A 25,254-nucleotide genomic window follows, 5' to 3' on the forward strand; every position below is an offset into this window, starting at 1 on the left:
GGCCCTTTAAATAACCCCTGAGCCCCGGGGCTCCCAGCTGCCTCTGCATCTGGGAGCTCCAGGGATGATTTAAAGGGCCCGGGTATTTAAAGGCCCTGTCTCTTCCGGTTGAGGCCACGCCTCTTCTGGTTGAGGCCACGCCCCCTGCTCAGGACTCCAGAGTACTGGTAAGTCCTTTAAGTTACTTTCACCCCCGAGGGGAGGGCATGGGAAGGGGTGGAGTGGGGGCAGGGCCTGGGGCAGAGCCAGGGGTTGAGCAGTGAGCACCCCCCGGCACACTGGAAAGTTGGCACCTGTAGCTCCAGCCCCGGAGTCGGTGCCTATACAACCTCTGAAGAGCCTCATGCGGCTCCGGAGCCCCAGGTTGGCCACCCCTGCCTTAGTCACTGCAGAGAATGCAGAGGGGTGGCTTCCCTGGCATGCTGAGTGCTTGTGAAAGTGCCCGACCAATGCTGCTCAAATTGGCAACACTATTCGATTTTTTTTCGAGCGCACTACTCCCTGGAAATACGAAGCTTTGACCCGTGCTACAGCGAACTCTATGAATGAGATTTTATCCAATGTAATTGGTCTGTCAGCGGCATTTCTAGTGCACCCAGCACCACTGTACCGAGGCATATTTCACAAGGTCTCCTGAATTGAGTCCAATTGTCTAATTTCAGAAGGTGAAAACTAGGTCAGTACCATATGAGTCTTATTCAAAGCCCTGTGAAATCAGTGTGAGTCTTTCCATGTACTTCAATGGACCTCAGATACAGCTTTAAGTAAATACTTTTTTTGGGGGGGTGAAGGAGAGGAAAACCTCAACTAGGAATATTTTTCTGTAACACAGGGAGCTATTGTATAGAACCTCTCAGCTTAAAGGTGAACTGCAAGGCAAAAAGGTCACTCCTTTATTTTTTAGCCCCAGTTTCTAACATGTGTTTAAAATATTTTCTTCTACTTAGTATCAATATGACTTATTATTTCTATTGCAGTAGCACCCATGGACTCCTACCAGAGATCAGGGCCTCCTTGTGTTTTGAAATATGCAAATAAATAACATAGTAGTTCCTGTTGCAGAGACCTTGCCATTCATTATCACAAATAGCAGGTCATGACCTTTTGCTGGAAGACTCTAGCAAGATTTTCAGAGGATCCAGGATCCAGAGGATTCAGAGGGCGGTATTGCAAGGGGGCAGAAGTAAAACTCAAGGTCTTTTCCTCCTTTGGCTGCACACTGGGAGAGCTGAGGTTTCAGCCTCCTGTGATATCTTCACCTAGATCCTCAAGAGATCTAGCCAAAGACCTCTGACAAAAAAAGGAACATGGGATCTGATATGATTAATTATAACACGCCAACAGCAAAAAATAAAAAATGAGGTGGTCTTTCTTCATCAAAGCAGTAAAGGGTACCAGCAGATTCACAGGGTTATGATGTCGTTGTGGTGACACATAGAATGGACTTTCATCTCAAAGAGTCCCTTGCAAGTCGTCTTCCTTTGGCAGGAGTCAGTGGAAGAGGATCTAGGCCTCATTAATCCCTCAACATTGGCCTTGTGCTCTACTTCCTTTGACCCCAGCTCTATAAACGTTCTGTGAAAGCATGCCACCTTCTCCATGTTGGACATGATCCCAACACTGCAGTAGTCTGGTTCCCAACTGGCACAATACTGCAATGTGCTGGGATCGTCCAAGTGTCTCCTCATTTGTGACAAAATCAACCCAACACATATTAAGAATATGATGTAACTTTTGACATTGAAAACTTTTTAGTTTTCTCTCCCCAGCTGTTTTTAATAGCCATATTTCTGCTCTATATAACAGAGTTGCCATCACTACTGGGCTGAATACCCAGATCTTAGCTGTCACAAAGGCCTCCTGCTGCCCAAACAGAGGCCTTTGAACACATTGAAAAGCCACTGACTCAAGACCAGTCGGACGTGTAACTTCTTCAGTTATAGAACCTCCTGCTGTCAACTGACTACCCAGCTAGATAAAACGTCTTCTCTCATTCACTGTCACTAGCATCTCCATGCAGCAGCAGCAGGTCATTCCCTGCTGTGTTATAGGAGGCTTTGGTTTTATCACCACTGATCTTAAGTCCCATAGTGTCAGGAATCCGGGTCTACAGCACAGCCTTTGTCTGGTCAACTTAGCAAGTGCAGCTGGCCTCTAGTAGGCAATCGGGCTACATTGCCTGATTGAATGGAAGAGTCAGCAGATGGGCTCTTAAGCCCAGCAGCAGTTTGGTGGCTTCTCAAAACATTTGCTCGTGGACATGATAGCTCCTGTGTCTCCTTGTTCCCAGCCTTGCTCCTGTCCCATTCCTGCCGTCGACCCAGCCCTGCTTCTGCCTGGACCCAGCTGTGTCCCTGTGTTGCATTACTCCAGGTAACCCAACTCGGAGCCTCGGCTCTGATTCCTGATTTCTGACTTTGGCTCTGGCACCTGGCTCCTGATGCCTGGTTACCAACTCCTGCTCTAACCACCTGGCACAACTGCCCATGTCCTGGTCCCTGACATAGATTCTGCAGTGTTTTGCAGCCCTTCCAGCATTAGCTGTAGTTACTCAGCAATCTCTCCAAGTAAAGCAATGTCATCCGCATACTTGAGATCCTGTAAAGATGAATTATGGAAGTTCACACCCCGACTTTGGCCTCAGTCAAGTTTGTCATCATACAATCTCATAGCCCATTAAACAAGAGACACAAACATGACCTTTTTTATTGGCTTTGCCATTGATCTTTAAATTCAGTCTAATCTATATGAGAAGTATTGGTTCATTGAAGTCTGTCTAACACATCCTTTGATCTGTAAAGGTGTACGTGTGCATAATACAATGGCTCATGCTGTCAGCTGTTCACCATTGCTGGGCATAAACAGGATTTGACTGTACCAAGGGAGGAAGTTTGATGTCTGAGCAGCTGTTCAGTGCTTTAGCAATGTGGATTGGGATGAAATATTAACTGAAAATCAGCATTTGGCCGTTGATCAGAGGAAAAATTAAACTTCTGTTTCATTGTCATGGTAATTCTCTTACTGATAATGCATTGTAGCCAGCGGCAAGTGCTTTGTGGCCTCACCCTCTCACTTTTCTACATCGCTGTTATCACCAAAGATGCTGCTTTTCAGCACAGCTTCCGATACAGTGAGGCGTGTCTCTCGTTGTGTGAGCTCTAATGCTACGTCAAGCAAAATGAGTTGATTTTCTTTCCTATTAGACATTAACCCAGGTCCTTACTGTTCCTGCTCATTAAAGATCCCCGAAACAGCGCACACCTTCGCTCCTGTCTTCTTGCCCTGCAGAATCCGTGCAGACTCCACTAATTGTGTATTCACAGTGTCTTCCACCGATACCGCATAGTCCCTATGCAACAATCTATTTACAATGTCTTCTGTGCTTTAGGCCCTCTCATCAGGATTTGAGGGGAACAGAGGTCTCCCTTCCCTGAGACCTCTGTCTGACTGGGCTCAATGAGGCCTGTTTGTTTGTTCATTCGTTCCCTCCTTCTTTTTCTTTCTCTTCCCCCACCCCTTGGCCATTCCTTCCTGTGCATCTTTATCAGACTTGGGCTGGTGGGCTAATTGTCTCTTTATCCCACCCAGCCCACCAGCCTATCTAATTACCTCAGTCAGCTTTCTCTGGGGAACTAATTGGCATCTAAGTGATCAGAGTGCAGGCTCACCCATTCACTCCCTGCACTCTGTCACAATCCCACACACCTTTTTCTGTACACACACCGGCGTTCGCCCCAGCCAGAAAAGTCACCATAGAGAGAGAGTGTTGCACGTTATCAGGCTACTGATGGCTTTGTAACCTAGATCTGCTTACTACGGGCCTAATCCTGGGCTAATTGCACAAGCTCCCAGTGACTTGAGTGGTGCAGGATCAGGGCCTGTCCCTCCTAAGAGCCTCCTGTGGAGAAATCAAATGAAATCCTGTGGCTGCCAAGGGGAATGAGTAATTGCCTATCTCTGGGAGCTCTCTGAACACAAGGCATAGAGACACGGGAGTGGCTCCACCTACACGTGCTAAGGTCCGGAGATGTGTCAGCGAATCTCCACCGTCAGCCACAGACAAGGAAAACGTTTATCCATATGAGTGAATGAAAGGGTTTGTGATCAAGCCTAAAGCAAATTCCCAAATGAATTCCCTCAGCTGTCTCTCTGCTGTATCAGCCCAGCTGCGTCCCGGAAGAGTTGGGGCACTGGTAACGTGGCATACCCATGATTGAGGGAGCGCGCTTGTCATATGTTCCTAGGTTAGGTGTACTAGCTGATGGTGGGTTGCTCCTGCAGGCAGTGGCCTAGGACACTTTTCTTCACCTGGAGAGAAGAATGTGACTTTTCTCTCCGATATGGACCTTGCTACAAGTATCTAGGCCTGCATCCCCTCTGCATTAGTTTGCTGTACCGTGCTCTACCAGTGTACGGTGAGACGTTTCATAATCTGAAGCTTGTACAGAAAGCCTCTGCTCACTTGTTGAATGGAGCACACTGCAGAGAGCATGTAAAATCAGTTCTTGGGGAGCCGAGTGGCTGCCAAGCAGTTCCTAGGTGGGATTCAAGTGCTGTTTTTAACCAATAAAGTCCCATCTGATTTGGTACCTGGTTACCTAGGAAATCACCTCTCTCCTCCTTCAAGACAAGCACAGGTGTGATCATCGGAGAGGCTGAGTGCAAGTACCTTTGGTTTAAAAGGAAGGGAACTGGTGACGGGGGGTCTCTATGGTAGCCTATCAGCTTGAGAAATAACTCCCTGACCCACTCCAAAGAATGTTTTTCAGGAGGTATTAGTGGCTCTTTACAGGTTAGGTTTGAGCAAAATAATCCAGCTGCTTCAGCACAAGGAAGCTGCCGAACATCAGTGCTGAGGTCTGCTGACAGTCCTCCATGGCCATGTGGAATGTTCTGTCATAGTCTCCTCCCATTGAAAACGGAGAATCACATTCGCCGCCATCTGGGTGAGGTCAGGCAAGGCGCACACACCAAGATTTCACAAACTGATGAGTGGTTTTGGGTGCCTGAGTGTTTGGGTGCCCAAATTGTGAAACTTCCGAGTGATTTTGGTGCAACAGATTCTTTCCTGTGGTCTGGAACATTTTGTTCAGCAAGTTACAGTAACCCTTCATCGGTGCTCTTCAGTAATTTAAAGGGCATTGCCAAAGAAAGGAAATCTGAGAAACATGGATACAGTCTAAGACTGACAGGAAAAGACTGTTACTAATTGTGAGCTCTGAAGCTCTCTATTCAACTTTAAGGCACAAAGTACACAAGTGTGGGCTTAATTTTAAGCATGTGCTTAAGGGCTGTCCTGAATAGGGATAGACTTAAATGAAAGTTTTCGAGCTTTCCTGCGTCAGAGTCTTTGTGCTGTTCATCCTTTCTTTAACAAGATGTAACAGGATGTTACCTTTTATGATAACACCGGAAGATGAAGACTAATTTGGCATTGGAGGATGGAAAAAAAACTCTTCAAATGCAGATGAATCACCCAGGAAATGTCAGACCATTGACTGGCTGTTTGACTGATGACTTAGCAATGTCATAAAAGTGTATTACAAAACTTGCACTTGCGGGGGTTGGGGGAGCTACAGTACTTGGAAGCCATTTCAGATGGCACAAGGAATTGACTAATTACTTAACCAGATAATAAATAATTAAAAGCCTTATTACATTAATTATTGCTGGAAGTGGAGTGGTACCCTTTGTAGTAAAGACTATATTGTGGAGAGCAGGGATGGCACCCCAGTGGCAGTCATCCCGATCCATGGTCAGCACTGGGATTCTTAGTAGTTGCTCTATGTATAGTACTAACTTTCACTTGCTGTCTACAGTCCTTGACAATACTGGCTTAAGCCAAATGACTCCTGAGGAAAGACGCTTCAATTATGCATTTGACCTGGATGAAAAATAATATCTATCCCCATGGACTCAGATGACCCCAATTGATGTGTGATGTGACCCGCAGCACTAAAATGTCTTGCTTATTGTTTGAAAGCAGATAAACCCACCAAATAAGTTTAGGCATTTCTGTGCTGTTGCGCAATACTTGCGAAGCAATTGCTGCATTCCCCTCTAGTGTATCATGTTGTTGAGAAGTGGTTTTGGAGCTCAGATTTCTTCCAGTGAAAAGTAAAAATTCTCTACAGCCCTACTTCAGAATGAACATGGCAAATGGAAGTCCATTGTAGTTACACTGAGATGGGCTGGGAGTGACACATTTGTGTCCCATTATTATTTAAGTTCTCAACATCTTTGTTGTAAAGCTGGGGAAGAATCATTTGTTTCTACAATGTCTGGTTTTTCAGCCTCTTCCCGGGTAGTAGGCGAGAGTGCCTGCTGTCTCTTCTTACTTTTTAATTTGGCTTGTGAGCCTCTTGGCAACACCCATATGGGCCAATCCAGATATACAATGCATACAACTTAGTTCCAGGGGCTGTCAACTGATGTTATAGGCAGACAATGCCCTTCTGTATATATCCAAAACCAGAAACCACTATTCCAGCCCTCCAATCACCAATTCAAAAATTTGGAGCAATATCTGCTTACAAAATAAATTAGGAAAAATTGGAACTATTGGAAATCTCCCCATGGTCATGTGGTGGGGCCTTTCCTCAATGGAATTTCCACAGGCAAACTGATACAATCAAGTACCTAGGTATAAAAGCACCAAGAAACATTAATGAACTAGTGAACATAAATTTAGATCATGTACTTTCTCAGATAGCTAGTGATACAAATAGGTGGCACCCTCTCTCCCTGAGCCAGTGGAGAAGGGCTAATACAATAAAAATGAATATTCTGCCTATTGAATCATAGGACTGGAAGGGACCAGACGTCATCTAGTCTGGTCCCCTGCACTCATGACAGGACTAAGTATTAGCTAGACCATCCCTGATAGGTGTTTGTCTAACCTACTGTTAAAAATCTCAATGATGGAGATTCCACAACCTCCCTAGGCAATTTATTCCAGTGCTTAACCACCCTGACAGTTAAGAAGTTTTTCCTGATGTCCAACCTAAATCACCCTTGCTGCAATTTAAACCCATTGCTTCTTGTCCTATCCTCATAGGTCAAGGAGAACAATTTTTCTCCTTGATCCTTGTAACAACATTTTATGTCCTTGAAAACTATTATCATCTCCTCTGTCTTCTCTTCTCCAGACTAAACAAACCCAATTTTTTCAATCTTCCCTCATAGGTCATGTTTTCTAGACCTTTAATCATTTTTGTTGCTCTTTTCCAGACTTTCTCCAGTTTGTCCACATCCTTCCTGAAATGTGGCACCCAGAACTGGACACAATACGCCAGTTGAGGCCTAATCAGCGTGGAGTAGAGTGGAAGAATTACTTCTCATGTCTTGCTTACAACACTCCTGCTAATACAGCCCAGAATGATGTTTGCTTTTTTTGCAACAATGTTATACTATTCACTCATATTTAACTTGTGGTCCACTATGATCCCCAGATCCTTTTCTGCAGTACTCCTTCCTAGGCAGTCATTTCCCAGTTTGTATGTGTGCAACTGATTGTTCCTGCCTAAATGGAGTACTTTGCATTTGTCCTTATTGAATTTCATCCTATTTACTTCAGACCATTTCTCCAGTTTGTCCAGATCATTTTGAATTTTAATCCTAGCTTCCAAAGCACTTGCAACCCCTCCTAGCTTGGTATCATCCACAAACTTTGTAAGTGTACCCTCTATGCCATTATCTAAATCACTGATGAAGATATTGAACAGAACCAAACCCAGAACCGATCCCTGCAGAACCCCACTTGTTATACCCTTCCAGCATGACTGTGAACCACTGATAACTACTCTCTGGGAACGATTTTATGTTATGCACCCACCTTATAGTAGCTCCATCTATGTTGTATTCCCTAGTTTGTTTATGAGGTCATGCAAGACAGTATCAAAAGCCTTACTAACATCAAGATATACCACATCTACCATTTCCCTCATTATCCACAAGGCTTGTTACCCTGTCAAAAAAAGCTATTAGGTTGGTTTGACACAATTTGTTCTTGACAAATCCATGCTGACTTCTAGGTATTTGCAAATTGATTGCATAATTATTTGCTCAATTATCTTTCTGGGTACTGAAGTTAATCTGACTGGTCTGTAATTTCCTGGGTTGTCCTTATTTCCCTTGTTATAGATTGGCACTCTGTTTTCCCTTTTCCAGTCTTTTGGAATCTCTCCCTTCTTCCATGACTTTTCAAAGATAATTGCTAATGGCTCAGATATTACCTCAGTCAGCCCCTTGAGTATTCTAGGATGTATTTCATAAGGCCCTCATGCCATGAAGACATCTAACTTGTTTAAGTAATTTTTAACTTGCTCTTTCCCTATTTTAGCCTCTGATCCTACCTCATTCTTTCACTGGCATTCACTATGTTAGATGTCCAATCTCTACTAACCTTTTTGGTGAAAACTGAAACAAAAAAAGTAATATATCCCTCCATCTTATTTTAGAAAATTGAATAACGTTCTTAGAGTCTTTCTGTGGGGTTGTGGTCAACACCCAGGACTATCACTTAAAAACTCTGGCTCCCTATAGCCCAGGGGGGTTGGGGTTGGGCTCTGTCATAAATATAAAGGGAAGGGTAACCACCTTTCTGTATACAGTGCTATAAAATCCCTCCTGGCCAGAGGCAAGACCCTTTCACCTGTAAAGGGTTTTGAAGCTAAGGTAAACTTGCTGGCACCTGACCCAAAATGGCCAATGAGGGGACAAGATTCTTTCAAATCTGGACGGGGGAAACAAAGAGCTCTCGGTCTGTGTGATGCTTTTGCCAGAAACAGATCAGGAATGCAGTCTTACAATTCCTGTAAAGTTAATAAGTAATCTAGTTAGAAAATGCATTAGATTTTCTTTTGTTTAAGGGCTGGTAAAATAAGATGTGCTGGATGGAATGCATATTCCTGTTTTTGTGTCTTTTGTAACTTAAGGTTTTCCCTAGAGGGATTCGCTATGTTTTGAATCTGATTACCCTGTAAGGTATTTACCATCCTGATTTTACAGAGGTGATTCTTTTACTTTTTCTTTAATTAAAATTCTTCTTTTAAGAACCTGATTGATTTTTCATTGTTCTTAAGATCTAAGGGTTTGGGTCTGTGTTCACCTGTACTAATTGGTGAGGATTCTTATCAAGCCTTCCCTAGGAAGGGGGTGTAGGGCTTGGGGGGATATTTTGGGGGAAGACGTTTCCAAGTGGGCTCTTTTCCTGTTCTTTGTTTAACACGCTTGGTGGTGACAGCATACGGTTCAAGGACAAGGTAAGGTTTGTACCTTGGGGAAGTTTTTAACCTAAACTGGTAAGAATAAGCTTAGGGGATTTTTCATGCAGGTCCCCACATCTGTACCCTAGAGTTCACAGGCTCTAAGACCTACATAATTACTGTTCTGCTTTTAGCATATCACAGATGTCAAACTGGTTGTACTGGGGCAGCTCTGTCACTACCTGGTGAACCTTGCTGCCTGGAAAGTTCAGAGAGTCTCTCAGTGACAAATGCACCCCTCTCATTTATCCTCCACCAAGGTGTGCATTTATTTCCCTCTTGCATCACAATAGCAAACAACACAGCAAGCAAGGATTACAAGGACAGGCTTTCCTGTAGCCCTTTCTCCCTAGCCTAGGCTCACCCTCTGAGCTCCTCTTCAGCTTCCTTTGCTTCCTGTTTGCTCTCTTTATATTCTCCTCAATTGCTGTATTAACATGGTGATTACCACAATCCCTCAGCAGACAGTGTGTAATTGCCTCGGCTGGGCCTGCAGCCTTCTCCAGGCTGTAGCAATGTCAGTGATCAGGGTGCTGCTGATAGCATGCATGACAGAGTGCTAACACCCTTATACTCACATGGGTGGAAACTGAACAGATATCACTGCATCCAATTCCCTCTGCAGTTCTGTTCAGTTCCTCTTTTTGACTGATGTAACAAATAAGATACCTATAGTAATGACTGTGCAAACTTAGTTAAGAGGTACCAATTTTATCTTCGCTGTCTTGCAAAAGCACCTGTCTGGGGTAACCCAGACTTTCAAATTGGGGGGAAAAACTATAATCTGGAAGAATTGGCTAAGCAAGGGCATCATATGGATTCCCCAGGTAGTCAAGGATGAGGGCTTTGTCCCTTCTTTAACACTATATCAACAATATGACTTGCCACTCTCAGTGGAGTGGCAGTATTTACAAACTGAAACGCAGGCTATTGTCCAGTTTTCCTGGGACTGCCAGAGGGCCCAGAGCCACTGGGAACCTTGGAATTGCTTCATAAACTCCCCCAGGCTCATGTCTGCTGTGTGCTTTACATATGGCCTGGCGTTCTTTGGGAAAGCCTGGGAAGTGGGGGTTATCACAGCCCTTGAAAGAATCCCAGTGTGCTTCTGTGGGTCTCAGACCAGATACCAAGATTCCATTCAAAATTTGGATGTCACAGAGGCTATGCAAGATGTGGGGGCTCATGCTCTGATATTTGTTGGTGCTATAATCACGAGAGCGGAATCCTGATGCATATGCCATGTGACGGTCCAACAGGCAGAACAGCTGTAGACACAAGAGTAAAAACAGAGCTTGGGTTCAGCAATCAAAGCTCAGCTGAAAATTATATCCTCGGTTCTGTGCCTGCGACACTGCGTTTAACTCCACCACACAGATTTTGCTTCTGGAGGACCACAATGATTACTAAGCGCGTGATTTTACAAAAGTGGAGGCGTAAGGTTATGCCCAGAATAGAACACTGGTATTTGGACCTGTCTAAGTGAGCAGTGAAAGAAAGCCTGGTTTATCAATGTAGAGAGCAATTATCTTAATTTGAAGAAATTTGGCCCCTGTTTCTTGATACAGCACAGAAATGCCAGACTTCCATTCTACATCTGACCTTACTGCTTCTTCCCATCACTCCCACCCCCCTGCTCTGGTCCCCTTTTCCCTTTTTTGCCTATTTATGTATGTCTTTATTATGGTGGTGGTGGTTGTTACCCCCATCCTACCATGTTAAGCCCATGTACTATTGTCTGATTTTGTATTGTCTAATCTTGCAGCTTTGACAAGTTGTAAAGATGCAAAACTGCATGATTTTATTGATGACTCTGTGAAATGTGCAGTGTTTGGTGACATATACAAGCTGTAGGTCATTTATCTTATATATTGTTTATTGTTGTTATTAATCACAACAAACTCTGCCTTTGCAGTTGGGAGGTTTTCTGAGGCTGTTTCACGGCGGACTGCAGAGAACTAGGGGACTGGGGTGTCATTTCAACTTATACCACAAAGCGGTTATGCACTTGCCTCAAATTGGACTCCTATTCCCCCTTCTCTACTCCCACAATTTCTTTTCCCAGGAGATCCTTTTAGCTTCTCTTACAGCCCTGAGGATCCCCTCATTTTCCATTCTCCTCCCTCAGCCCCTGAATCCAAGTATACATCGTGTTTTCGATGTCTCTCTCTGTCATGTTCTGTCAATTAGGCTTCACTGCTATGCCTTACACTCTGCCAAAGAGAAGGAACGAAGAACTTGCATTTCAAGCCCTCCCTCTCTCCCCACAAGTCGCAGCAAGGTACACTGCACCATTAAAATGTGGTGTTCGTGCTCCATAAATCAGCCCAGTTATCAGATGGAATTTGTCCCCTAATTCCGTCAGCTGGTGGATGTATGAAAGGCTGATAAGGTAAATGAATACATACATGTCAAACATCTGCTGTCCAAGAACTCAGTCTCTGATTGCCGATTCCATAGGTTACATTGTCAAACACAGACAAAGCAAAAGACTCCCAGACTTGATGTTATACTGATGACAAATATTTATTCAGGGAAAGACACATGCATATAATTAACTAACTCCCGGAAACATTATTTAAGCACGTATACAATTAATTATCTTTGAAGTAACTACCCCTTTACAGTAAATAACGATAATTTCCTTTTACTGTTAAACTCCCTTTTATATGTACCTTAGTCTTATCAAATCAATGAAAGACCAATCTGTTAGTACAGTGCGGCAAGATTTTAAGCGTATTTACATATCATTTTGGAACTGCAAGACAGTAACACTAAATAGCTCCTTTACCCAGCAGTCTGTTTATAACTGATATTGTGATCTAATTGCCAAAGGCACGTGCCCACTAGAAGTTGTGCTTGCAGTTGCACAGATACCTGCTGTTTGCACGAAACCTTCATCTGCTCAGACACACTGGCATTTGCATGGGTTAAATAGGCACTGGCACTCCCAGGGCAGTAATTATTTGTGCAGTTTAACCAATGTTGCTGGCACTCCTGGAAGGTTTGCACATACAAAGGCAACAGATTCAGTTTTGAGAAAAGAGATTGAACAGCATCATTTCATGTTGAAATGTGAAAATTGCTAGAAATTACCATGTTATTACAATATAAAACTCAATGGTCTATCCTCCCCTTGATCACTTATTTCAGTTTTGGTCTCCCCATTTCAAAAAACATAGAAAATGGTTACAGAAGGCAATGAAAATTTACTAGAGACACAATGGGCGTCCATATGACAGAAGATTAAAAAGACCAGGACTAATTGCTACACCTACCGCTGGTGCAGAATACGGCTGCGTGCTTGCTTGCAACTGTTAGTTCTGAGGAACGCATTACAACAGTTCCTGAAACAAATGCCATCATCCAGTTTGCTTTGTGATGCAATTTGCAGTGCTGTTGGCCTTGAGCTCTTAACACCCTGTGGCTAAAGTTTTCTCAAGTGGCTCAGTGGTTTTTAGGAGTTTTGCCCAGGCCCTGATTTTCAGACATGCCAAGCACCCACCATTCCAGCTGACATCAATGCGGGTTGCAGTTATGCAGCACCCTATAAAGTCACCTTTGAGCTTTTAAGATGCCTGAATGGGGCACCCCAAATCAAAGGCCACGTCTGAAAAATGTCATCTCTGACTTGGTCCCTAGCCATGTCAGAGATTGTCTCTCTGCTCATAGGCCACAGCAGCAGCTAAGATTACCTGGGTCACGCAAGCTAAAAGTTAGGATGTTATTAGTGGAGAGCTTCTCTCTGAACTTTGTTTCTCCCATTCATCTGGCAGAGGCTGAACTTGAGCCAGCGGGAGGCCAGACTTTGTTCTCGGATGAGTCATGGACGAGGGTGTTAGGAGGGCAAGTGTGTAATTTAGTCAGGTAGAGCGAGCCAAGAATGGTTTGTTTTTAAAGGAATCTGTTACGTTCAATATTATAGAGGTGCCTAGAGATGCTGTGTTGGACCTGCTTTAAAACCTGAATATTAATAAATGGTCCTTAATGTTCTTTGCCTCTTCCAGCTGCTTTAAACATTTTTCAGTTCAATTGCATTGTGACCTTTGTTACTTTCCTGATGTGTACTGAAGGGCTGGAATGGTCTCAAGAAAGTCCAGGGTCTGTCTACTGTCTGGCAATGGAATTTCAGTGCTCTGAAAAAAAATGGTAGGTTTGTTTCAATACGTTTTTTTTCTGGGGGAGGGCAAGAAGGTGTCTTTTTAATATGAGAGAGCAGAAGTAAAGTGAATTTTTAGGAGAAAAGGTTGGAACTGGCGAGCTGGACAGTGATGCATGACTCCATCCATTCTCTTAGGGCCCAGGTTCATAGATGCTTGGCACAAAGAACTTTCTCTGACTTCAGTAAGTATCCCATGGATGGTGCAGCTACAGAATCAGGCAGTTGGAGGCCAGCCAGGGTTGAGTACAGAGCACAGACGCAGCAGTGCTGCTCCCTGGCTGGTGAATAATGGCATTGCCAAACCCAAGTGTTCAGCAGTTCAGAAGTAGAGTTAAATAACTTCCAGTCTGTAATGCAGAGGGAATTGGTTCTGTGGGCATGGGTCCCCACGATGTGCATCTGCATGACAACATTACTGCTAGTAACTCTGTGATCTGAAAAGAGCAGGAAACATCCAACAAAATACCGCAGGGCAGAGAATGGCTGTCCCCTGTCAACATGTTTAGCAGTCGGGTTGCACTATTCAAAGTTGGCAAATCACCTCCCTGCCAGACATGCCCTTTCATGCTCCCTCTATGCTTCCCTCCCAGATCCATAAGCCCGAGTGCCCAAGCCACATTTTACGTCTTTGCCTACTTCGTCTTTAAGCATCTCTTCGGAGCTTCATTCTTCTACTCTCTTCCTTGGAGCTGCAGCAGCACCTCACGCACCTCCTACCCAACACCGAGTCCCCCAGAAAACCTCAAACTCAGAGCCTCATTGGTCAGTGGCCTCCTGAGCCTCACATTTTCTGCCAATCAGGAGACCCCATTATCAAGAGGAGGGGCCACCTATTTAACTGCCCTCTAAGATTACCTGTAAGCTCAGTGCTTGTCCTGAGGAACAATTTCAGGGTAAGAATGGTAGCCTTTCTCAGAATTGCTTCACAGGTACCTAACTTGTGAGATCCAGGATATTCTACAGCTCACACTAACCCAGCATGATGGCCCAGGTACAGTAGCTGCAGGTATTTGGACATTGACATATAGCCCGCTTATAAGCGGAGAGTGTAACTTCATGAAGGCAGGTTTCAGAGTAACAGCCGTGTTAGTCTGTATTCGCAAAAAGAAAAGGAGTACTTGTGGCACCTTAGAGACTAACCAATTTATTTGAGCATGAGCTTTCGTGAGCTACAGCTCACTTCATCGGATGCATCTGATGAAGTGAGCTGTAGCTCACGAAAGCTCATGCTCAAATAAATTGGTTAGTCTCTAAGGTGCCACAAGTACTCCTTTTCTTTTCATGAAGGCAGTAACTAAACATTTTTCTTTAGCACACGCATAGTTTAAAGTTTTCTTCAGGTCGTTTGGCATGTTCCAGGGGTTTTTAATCACCCTTAACAAAGAAGCAGTTTCAAAACTTTTTCAATGCAATTCTTTAACCTAATTGTCCACGTCTGCTAAATTTCACAATTAGTACTAGTTGAACAGGATGCGTTACCCCGGAGGGACATGGGACATGACTAAGGCAAAGTGCACGAGTCTAAGCACAGCACCACTAAAAGAGAGGGTAAAAAGCAGAATTGTCAATAACAGGGATTTAGGATAGCTCAGTGGTTTGAGCATTGGCCTGCTAAATCCAGGGTTGTGAGTTCAATCTTTGAGGGGGCCATTTAGGGATCTGGGAAAAAAATTGGGGATTGGTCCTGCTTTGAGCAGGGGGTTGGACTAGATGATGTCCTGAGGTCCCTTCCAACCCTGATATTCTAGGATTCTATGATAAAACATTGCTAGAAACCCTTATAGAAAATAAATATTGTTTAAATTGGAATGACTACATTATCTGCATGTTAATACTAGAAAAGGGTGAGGTTTGGGCTTGGTTAGGTGGTTACAGATGAGTTGTGTTTTTGAGGGGTTTTGTTAGTTTTTTGCTATCTGCACTGAATAGGTATTTCCTTCTCTTACTTTAACAGATGTCAGTTCTAGAACAATGACTATGATGTATCCATCATACAGGTGTGCCCCCCTTCCATGGCCAAGAAGGGGATGGTGTGGAAACTCTTTGAAAGACCCTGACTCCGGAATTAATCCTGGAAAGCCACTGCCACATGGTGAGCTGGAAAGTGGATTACAGGGGAGGGTTGTTGCAGAGTTGTGTGGCAAACAGGAAGGGGAGCAGGCTGCAGCAAGAGATAGAGACCCCCCCGAAAGAGGGGTTGAATCCTCTCTGAGACTCAGGGGGTGAGAGCAATGCAGATCTTACTCCGCATATGACATTTCAGTCTGTTGTGAGCCAGGATTCTTCTTTTGTATCTGTAACAATTTTACTACCATCATCATGTATTACTTAATTCTGTAACTACAGCTAGAGCACTAACGCTGCCAGAGCATTTTGCAATATAATGTACTGAATGATGCTACGTGACTGTCAGGACTTGACTTCACTAGAAGTGGAGTTAGGCCAAGGTTGAGTGCTTTTGAAAATGCCACCCTGGATAGAGAAGACAGACAAAAGAAGTATTAGTGTGCCATTTTACAGATAACGAATGGAAGCACGGATAGATCTAAGACCAACTCCATGAAAACCCTTAAGTACATGGGCAATCCCACTGAAATCAATGGGACAACTCACATACTTACAGTTAAGCAAGTGCTTAAATGCTTTGCTGTACTGGAGTCTAAGTGACTTGACCAGTGTCACACAGTGAGTTTGTAGAAGAGCCAGGAATTGAGTGACAGATCTCCTCAATCCCAGTCTAGTGCCTGATCCACAAAGCCATTTCTTCTCCATTAGATGCCAATGCAGGAAGGTACTTTAAGCATTTGTTTTTCTTTATGCTCATGCTTAAGTCCTGTTGACTTCAATGGGACTGACGCATGTGCTTAAATGTAAGTATGTGCTGAAGTCTTATACGGAAAGGGGATGTTTTTCCAGAATTGAGGCCTAGAAGCATAACAACTGTTAAAATCCTAAAATGTCATGGTGACCTTAGATTTTGTTACTCTTCCCTCATTAAATAATAGATTAGTGTGGATGAATGTTCAGTATAGAAATCTTTGGTTTCAGAGTAGCAGCCGTGTTAGTCTGTATTCGCAAAAAGAAAAGGAGTACTTGTGGCACCTTAGAGACTAACCAATTTATTTGAGCATAAGCTTTCGTGAGCAAATGAACACTGTCAGCTTGTTTATTGTGTTAAATGACTGCATTCAATTTTCCAGTAGAGGGCCATCTAAATAGAAGCCAAAGGAGCCAGTATCAAAATAGGTTTCAGAGTAGCAGCCGTGTTAGTCTGTATTCGCAAAAAGAAAAGGAGTATGTAGCTCACGAAAGCTTATGCTCAAATAAATTGGTTAGTCTCTAAGGTGCCACAAGTACTCCTTTTCAGTATCAAAATAGTTTGATCAATTCAGGGCATTCAGTTCCTTCTCTGATGAAATGATAAAGATGAATTTCTGGATTTTTAACACGCATGTGACTACCATAGGTAATCCTGTGACCAGAGCATGTTGGAATGTATGTGAGTCTAAGACTAGTAGGGATTGGTATTATATAGAAAGTCTTTCTTGAGAAAAATGAGTAGTAGTTTCTATTGATGTAAAATTTTATAGTAATAATGCCTCATCCTCCTCTTAAACAGAACTGAAAAACGATTGTAGAGAAAAAGAAAAGGAGGACTTGTGGCACCTTAGAGACTAACAAATTTATTTGAGCATAAGTTTTCGTGAGCTACAGCTCACTTCAATGGATCTTATACATGCAGTCATTCCTCAGTATGACACAGCAAATGTTACAAAATGCGCTGAGTAATACTGTTGTGGACTATAATATCTTACATCTTTAATTCTGAAAGTCCCTTTACTAACCACACTATACAGCTGTCACTTTGCCCACTGTTGAAATGGAGTGAGACATGTTTAACAACTCATGCTAACACTGTACAACTATGTAGTACAGAAAATGAAGAGTAGCATAACTTATTGAAACAACAATGGAAATTTAGGTCCAGGAAAGCATCCCCCTTCAGGAAAGCACGTTAACATGCTCAAGTGCTGTCCTGACTCAGAGCCTTTGGAAAATAGCGTGTAATCACCCAAACTGGAACGTAGCCAGGATGCTGGGCTAGCACATGGTTCTGTGAAGAGGGCCATGGAATTGTTAATGACCACAAGTGGTAAAGAGGACCTTGGTTTTATGGGTCTTCTGGGAGATGGCTTCTCTAAAAGCACAATGCTGTTTAATTCCACGCAGAGGCATTTGTCCAGTATTGACTCAGAGGATCATTATCGATCCCATCGTAGGCACAGAGATGGGGTGGATTGGCCATCTAATGAAATAGGATAGGTGAACTACTGCACTAGTATAGAGGCTGAAAGACTGCTTGACCCAGGAAATTCCTTTCAACCTCCAATCCATTACCTTATACAGTAACTCCTCACTTAAAGTGGTCCCGGTTACTGTCGTTACTTTGCTGATCAATTAGGGAACAAACTCATTTAAAGTTGCACAATGCTCCCTTATAACGTCGTTTGGCAGCCACCTGCTTTGTCCACTGCTTGCAGGATTCTCTGGAAGAGAAGCCCCCCCACCCTTGTGGGGATTAGAACTGGGGGGCCGGCAGCCCACCCACCCCCCATCAGCTCCCCTAAATTCCCTGTAAGGTATGTGGCTCGGCAGCTGCTCAGCAGCAGTTCAGGTGGCCGTGCTGCTCCTGTCCTGCCCTCTGCCTTGCAGCTGCTCCCGGGAGCTTCCTGCTGATATCAGGATGTCCCCCTGCTCCTGCCCCCCGCGGCTCCGTACCCCCTCTCCACAAAACGGAGGAGGGGGACAGGGCTCAGGGACAGAAAGGAGGGAGCTTGCTAAAAGCTTTAGCTTCCTGTCTGAACTGGCTGATCTGCTTAAAAGGGCAACGTAATTGAAGTGCGGTCAGCGTACTTAAAGGGGCAAGGCACATCTCTCTCTCTCACTCATGCCCTCACCCCCCAGCACTTTGGAAAGCCTGCAGCCGTGCATGTGCCGTCAGGAGGAGGGAGTGGTGCACTCCAGCTGGATAGCGTGGGCTCATCATCATGTTCAGTTTTTGCAGGGAAGTGTTTGCAGCTACTGTCCTGCATCTATTGTGTTTCCTCCCTCCTGCGTCAGTCCATGCTGCCTTGTAGAGTGTGAGGCTACATTAACAATAGCGTATTAACCCTTGAGGGTTCAGTCGCGTGCTAGTTCATCATTTAGCAGCAAGGCATTCCCTGGGAAATATCACACCCTCTTACTCCACCACCTCAACCAAGCTTCACAATCATTCATTGCAGTGTACAATATTAAATTGTTTAAAACTTATCCTGTATATGTATATAATGTCTTTTGTCTGGCGAAAAAAATTCCCTGGAACCTAACCCCCCCATTTACATTAATTCTTATGGGGAAATTGAATTTGCTTAACATCGTTTTGCATAAAGTCGCATTTTTGAGGAACATAACTGCAACGTTAAGTGAGGAGTTACTGTATGGCAGACATGGAATATTTCAGACTTGATCGGTTTCCATCATGTTTCCAAATATACACAGAGATTCTTAAAGAACAAACTTCCTGATAGGATAATATAGATATAGGTAGGTCTTCCAAATAAGGATCTGACAACTAAGACATGAGTGGTACCCCCATTATCATACTTTGTTACTGAAATAATTGCTTGTGTACTAGTCCTTTCTTTGGGGAGAAGGTTAGTTGTAATGCACCTATGAATGAGACCCCACCCCCCTGCTGGACAGTTTGATTTTATTCCCCTAACCTGCCAAGAATTCAGAGTGGACAAAGAAAGGACGCTCCAAGGAGCAGAAAAGGAAATGATGCAAAAGGAGATTGAAGAACAACATATCACAGTCTCGAGCCACTTCCTATTTGACAGATGTCAGCATCATAAAAACCACAATCTCCATTAGCACTCACTGCCTCACTTGTTAGCAGCTTTTACAGAGGGGACAAAGTAGGAATATGCAGGAAGACTGCCCTGCCTTTTACCCTCACAGGTGGACCTTGTCGGTCAGGAACTTAGGAACACAGCAATTGCTGTATCGAACCAATATTCCATCTAGTATCCCTTCTCTGATATTGGCCAGTACCAGCTGTTTCCAAGGAAGGCTCAGGTGAAACTCCTCAGGGGCAGGTGATTTCATAACTCTGTTGCAAAATCTCTTCTTGACCTCCATAACTCAGAGGTTAGTTTTTGCCCTGAAGCATGAGGGTGTGATTTGGTTTCCCCCAATCCTTACTATTATCATGGTGGCTAATTTTGCTCTCATCTAAATGTCCAATCCTTTTGGGGAGCAAACTGACACATGGTTGGGGATTTTTGCCCAGCTGCTGCCTGGGCTCTACCTGCCCCGGGGCTCTGATCTGCAGATACAAAGACAGCTTCAATTCCTGGTACTTGTCCCAAGAACTAAAGTCACTTTAAAAAAAAAAAAAAGAAGAAGAAGAATCAAGTGAAAGTTACTAAAAGCTTCTCAAGCTCACCCATTCATACCTAGAGGAGAAAAGAAATATTTTTTCTACTATAGGATGCCTCCATTTCAGTTCTGCTTGCATCTTGCTTGACGTCTTATATGTTTTTGATATGCAGTCTGTGTGCTTAACGTTAATGGGAAAGTAACATTTCTCAGCCCCTTGGGGGACATAGGAAGTGCCAGACCAGATCTGATCCAGGGTCCGGTGTCCTGTCTCAAACAGCAGTCAGCACAAGATGCCTCAGAGGAAAGTACAAGGATACTAACCCTGTGAAGGTCTCATCCCAATCCCTAACAGTTACAGATGCATTTAAATTTTGATGTATGAGGGGGTTTGGGAGTAACTCAGATAGCTAGAATCAGCCATTAAAACTATCCATGTCTTCTCCGCTGTTCCTGGTTTACGGCCGCCTTAAAACTTTTGTGCTCTTTGCTCTCCACAGTTTCCATATTCTCTCTCTTTCTTTGCTTTAAATAAAAAATAATTTATTGTATTGCAGGCAAGCTGTCCCCAAGCAACCGAACAGAACTAATAGCATGCCTTCTACTCATCCCCTTGATCTCTCTGATGCAGGAAAATTCAGGCCTGACAAGAGACTGGGGGTTGTCTCATTGCAGCTGCACTGATTCTGTAAAGATGAGCAGTGGCAGGTTTTCTGACAACCCTGCTTCCTCCATATAAAGCTAAAGATTCACTGCACTGTGAGCTGGCCCCGCCATGTGGCCCATCTGCTCAACTGCATCCTGATTGTCCTGCTTCGGTGACATGGGGGGATGATTAATAACAAAATAAGAGAGCTTTCTCCTTTGATACCATGCTACGGACTCATTAGATTGGAAATTTAAAAAATCAATGATTAATATTGTTTGTTTATATGTATTGCACTTACAATATTTGGGGGATTTTACAGACAGGGAGGAAGAGAAGCTGCCTGTCCGGGACAGCTTACAGTTTAAACTGCCAAACAAAGTAAAGGAATGAGGAAGAAGAGCAGCTAAGAGCAGTGTGATGGAAACGACACCGTTAAGCACACGTTTGGTTAAGTACCATGATTTTTGCATGGATTGTTTTTAATGAAGCTCTACCATCTCTTTTTCATGGAGTCTGTTAATACCCCGGCAAGGTGAGGACGGGTGGGACAGGGTTTAAAACTCTCCTCAAAGAAGTGTGTTGTCAAGAGGGACTTGGTTGAGGAGAGAGTGGAGGGAAGCCAGCCCAGCCCAGGGAGGGTGTGCCAGTCATAAAGGGCAGCCCAGAAGAAGGCCCAGAAAGGAGAGTAGCAGAAGGACATAAGGCCTGTGTCGAGCTAGACAGAAATGATTTTTTTTTCTTCCTGTGAAAAATTTTGATGAAAACTTTTTAAAAATTGCATTTTCCTTAAAAAAAAACAAAAAAACACTTTTTTTATATTTTGGCAACCAAAATCTGAAATTGTTCAGCATCAAAATGGAAAATTTTGGTCAAAATCTGAATATTTTTTTCCAAAATTTCCATTTAATCCAAAAAGCCATTTCTCATCAAAAGCATTTTCACATAATTTTTTTGACCAGGTCTAGTCTGATTTTCCACTGACTCAAGTGGGAATTGCTGGGTGCTCAGCACTTTTGAAAATCAAGCCACGTCTTTAGGTTCCTAATTATGGGTTTAGGAGCCTACCATTTGCCCCCCAGGTTTAAAAATCTTGGCCTGATGGTTTTATAAATTCTTCCTGATTGGTGGCATTATTTTTTTGATACAAGTGGAAAGCTAAAAACAGCAGCTCCATATGAAACTCTGTAAAAAGTTGGGACTTGAATGTAGCCTGAATGGGATACTGGCTGAGGTGAATTTTTTGGATGGGGAGTTGAAGGAAGGAAGCTGAGGCTTTTAAATGGATGTCTCTGCTGTATGTCTTACAGCAAAAGCCACCAGAGGTCACTGCAGCCCAATAACTGTTTATTGCTGTTCATTAACTACAAGTGGAATGCAGCTTCTTGGGTCACATACTTTTATTTCCTTATGACATGGTAATACCTCCTCAAATATTGTTTAAGAAAAGGAGAGGTTGTAGCTGGAGACTGTTCTTATGAAGTTGATCCTGTAGCGAAAGAGGATGGAGGAGAAGCAATGCAGAGCTAGAGGGAAAGCAGAGAAACAACTGGGTCAGGATACAACTGCCAAACCTGTGACCTCAGTGCATGATGCTAATGCTGTTACCTGGACTCAGAATTCCTCTCCCCGGTCACAAGGTTGCTGGCCCTTGAAGGGGAGATGGGTTTCAGCCCCACCCATGACACTTTTCTCCCTAGTTGGGGAAAATGAAGAAGGTCATGTGATCCAATCAGGGATTGAGGCAGGGTCGGGGGGAGTTTAGCAGGCATTAGGCAGAGGCTCCATCCACAGGAGTTGCGGAAAGGCTCCTGAAGAAGCCCCTGAGCTAGCAGGGGCAAGAAGCAGAGGAGACTCTAGTCGGAAAAGACTGTTTCCCTGCGGGTGTGACCTGGTCTCCAAGTTGTGGAGGTTGGTGGGAAGACTGCACTCCAGCCAAGGCGCTGTGGAGGAAGGGCCAGTCTGGGTGGGATGAGGGTAACTTGAGGGCCAAAGGAAACATCAAGGACTTAAGTAATTAGACCCCAGAAGGGAGCCTCTTGTTTTGAATACCTTGGAGTGAGTGGACTTTTTAAGGAGCACAGAGGTAAGAGTGTTGCAGGGCCACGGAGGCCGCGAGGGAGTGTTCTGGAGGAGATGAGCCTGTTCTATCCCCCTGTGACTGGCTGCCCTCTGCCAGGAGCATGGGAACAGCCAAACAAGAGTGCGTGTGGCTCGTGAGCAGCCGCGCTGCGATGGGATGAAAGGGTCAGACGCCCCAGAGAAGCGGGAGGGATCTGTGCACGGAACGTTTCTCCCTTGGAGCAAAGGGAGCGCCAGAGACCAAACTCTGACTCTGAGTCTGCCCCTGGGTCACAGCAGCTGCATCCTTCCTCAGGGGTTGTGGCAACTCTGTAACTGGTCCCGTAACGAGGTGTGGGGGCCCGTGTGAGGAGTCTCTGTGGCTCCTGCTCCCACTACCTAAAAACTCTTTTTTTATTTTTTTAATTGTGTGTGACTGGAAAGAGGGAAGGAAGGACAGGAATCGTTGGGCTGATCCTACCCTCTTCTGCTGCCAGAGGCAGGGAACCCAGCTGCTCCTGCTGCGGGGTGTGATTAATGGCTGCTCTAACGAAATGTTTTGCCGAGGCCTTTCTGGAGATAAGCCAGAGGTCTTCCAGGGATTTTTTTCAATTTGTATTTTTGTCTTTTTGCTCCACTCATTTAACTACAAAATCCTGAGCAGTCAGCGTATGGGGGCCCAGAATAACCATCCCACCCGTAATAGGCTGTCGGCCAAGTAAACACAAGACACTGCAGGAACGGAGACAAAATGGAGGCTGCCACCAACACTGCTGAGGTGCATTTACACCAAATAGTTGCCACCAGCGCTTGCTCCTTCTGCCTTTAGCTGAGCTGCCCTCTGTGTTGCCCCACTCTTGTGGCTGGAAGCTGCCCACCCTGTTTAGTGGAGGAGCTGTCTCAGCAAGAGCCGGACAGTGGGTTATTTGTAGATGTCCTAACACCATCACCCTGCCCGTGCCCTCCCTCTTCTCAGAACATCAGGGGATCCACAGCCACGGACTTCACAGGCTACAAAGTCATCCTGGGCAGACTTAGCTGGGGCCATGGACAAATAGAATTAGGACGAATTACTCGACATATTTTTCACACAAGTAGTAGGCTTAGATTTTAAGGCAGTGGAAAGGGCTGGAAATTTGCTTTTTATTTTTAAATGAAAGATGAGATTCTCTTTGAGGTGTAAAGAGCCCCAAAGCTGGGTAGCAGGCTTTGGAGCCCCATGGACCTGTGAGTAGGAAATTCCTACATTAGACAAGCATAAGCAGGTCCTAAAGTATATGGCCTAGTGTTCTGAACACGGGGGTTGGAGAGCCAGTACTCATCTTACCTGCCACAGTGACTTCTTCTAAGGCCTTTTGCAGTCAGGTGCTAACCCCTCTGCTTCATCTTTCCTCTGTGTAAAATGATGAAAATAATACTGGCTTTTTACAGGTCCTACCTCATGTGAAATTTAGGTCCAGATTCTGAAACTGTTATGCATGGTGAGTAGCACCTTACTCTGAGAACAGACCAAAATCGATGGAGCTGCCTGAAGAGTAGGGTACTAAATATGAGTTAGAGGAACCAGAGTCTGTCCCTTAATGTTTATAATCTACTTTGAAGATGAAACTTCTTTGTGATTTAAACTTTCCGCCAACAAGTTGGTGGTCTTAGAATAGAAATACTCTTCCTTTCTCCTTCCTGTTCTGGCCATGTGCTCTCTGGTTCTAGTCAACGTTATCAGAAACATCACAAAAGGAAATGTTACTTGCTCTGTGAGGTCATCCCAGCCAACCAGTAGTGAGGGGGTTGCAGGAGGCATTGCTGGGCTTTTGTTTTTTGACAGGAAAGGCATTTTTGTTTTCTTCTGGAATGTCTGAGGGAACAGACAGACATCAGTAGTGAATAATTAAAACAAGTTCTGCAGTTTCCCAACAAGATGTTAATCTTCATGTAAAAGCCTAAGAATTATGCATGCAGTGTAGCTGAATGGGCTCTATTGTGCAGAAGGGAGGTACACCTTTCCTATGTGCAGGCTGTAGGGGTGTGCCCATGGGAGTGGCATGGGAAGAGAGGAAGTAACCACCCTATTGAAGAAATGCCACCCTAGGTGAAACAACGTAATGTAGCAAAGGCAGTTCTCCAGAGACATCAGAGACCAAGGGTGCTGCACCTGTTTGAAATAATAGGGCAATGTGGCAAGAGGATGATGCCCTCGCATGCGCCAAACTGAGTAGTTAGGCCAATATTTTCAAAAGCAGCCACTGACTTTTGGGGGGTGGGCGGTGGTTTCTGCATCTCCCACTAGACATACCTTCATGGTTCAGAAAGATGTCTCAAACTGAGCAGCCAGAACCAAGGCCTGCAAAGCTACTGCCCATTCTTGGCATGTTTCGTGTTAGTGCTTTCTATTATGACAGGAGTTACCTGTTGGCACTGTTACAGCCTTATAACTGCTTTTTCTTAGGCGACTGAGTGGTGTACTGTGTTCCTGGGTGCTCTGAGCATCTGCGTCTGCAATGGGGTGCTCTCCGTCCCGCTGTCTGCCCAGAAATAACTGGATAGAAGGATCCACTGAACTTGCACCATCATCATGCGCTTTCTGGCTGCGAGTGCCTGTCCTCTGCTTCGTGTGCCCTCAGGAATGCCATGGTACTAAATGCTCTGGTGCTGCTCCACTGTGCACGTTTCCCCTGTCTGCAATACCACTGGGGCCTGAT

This window comes from Eretmochelys imbricata, chromosome 4 (genome assembly GCF_965152235.1).
Source record: "Eretmochelys imbricata isolate rEreImb1 chromosome 4, rEreImb1.hap1, whole genome shotgun sequence".
NCBI classification, from domain to species: domain Eukaryota; kingdom Metazoa; phylum Chordata; order Testudines; family Cheloniidae; genus Eretmochelys; species Eretmochelys imbricata.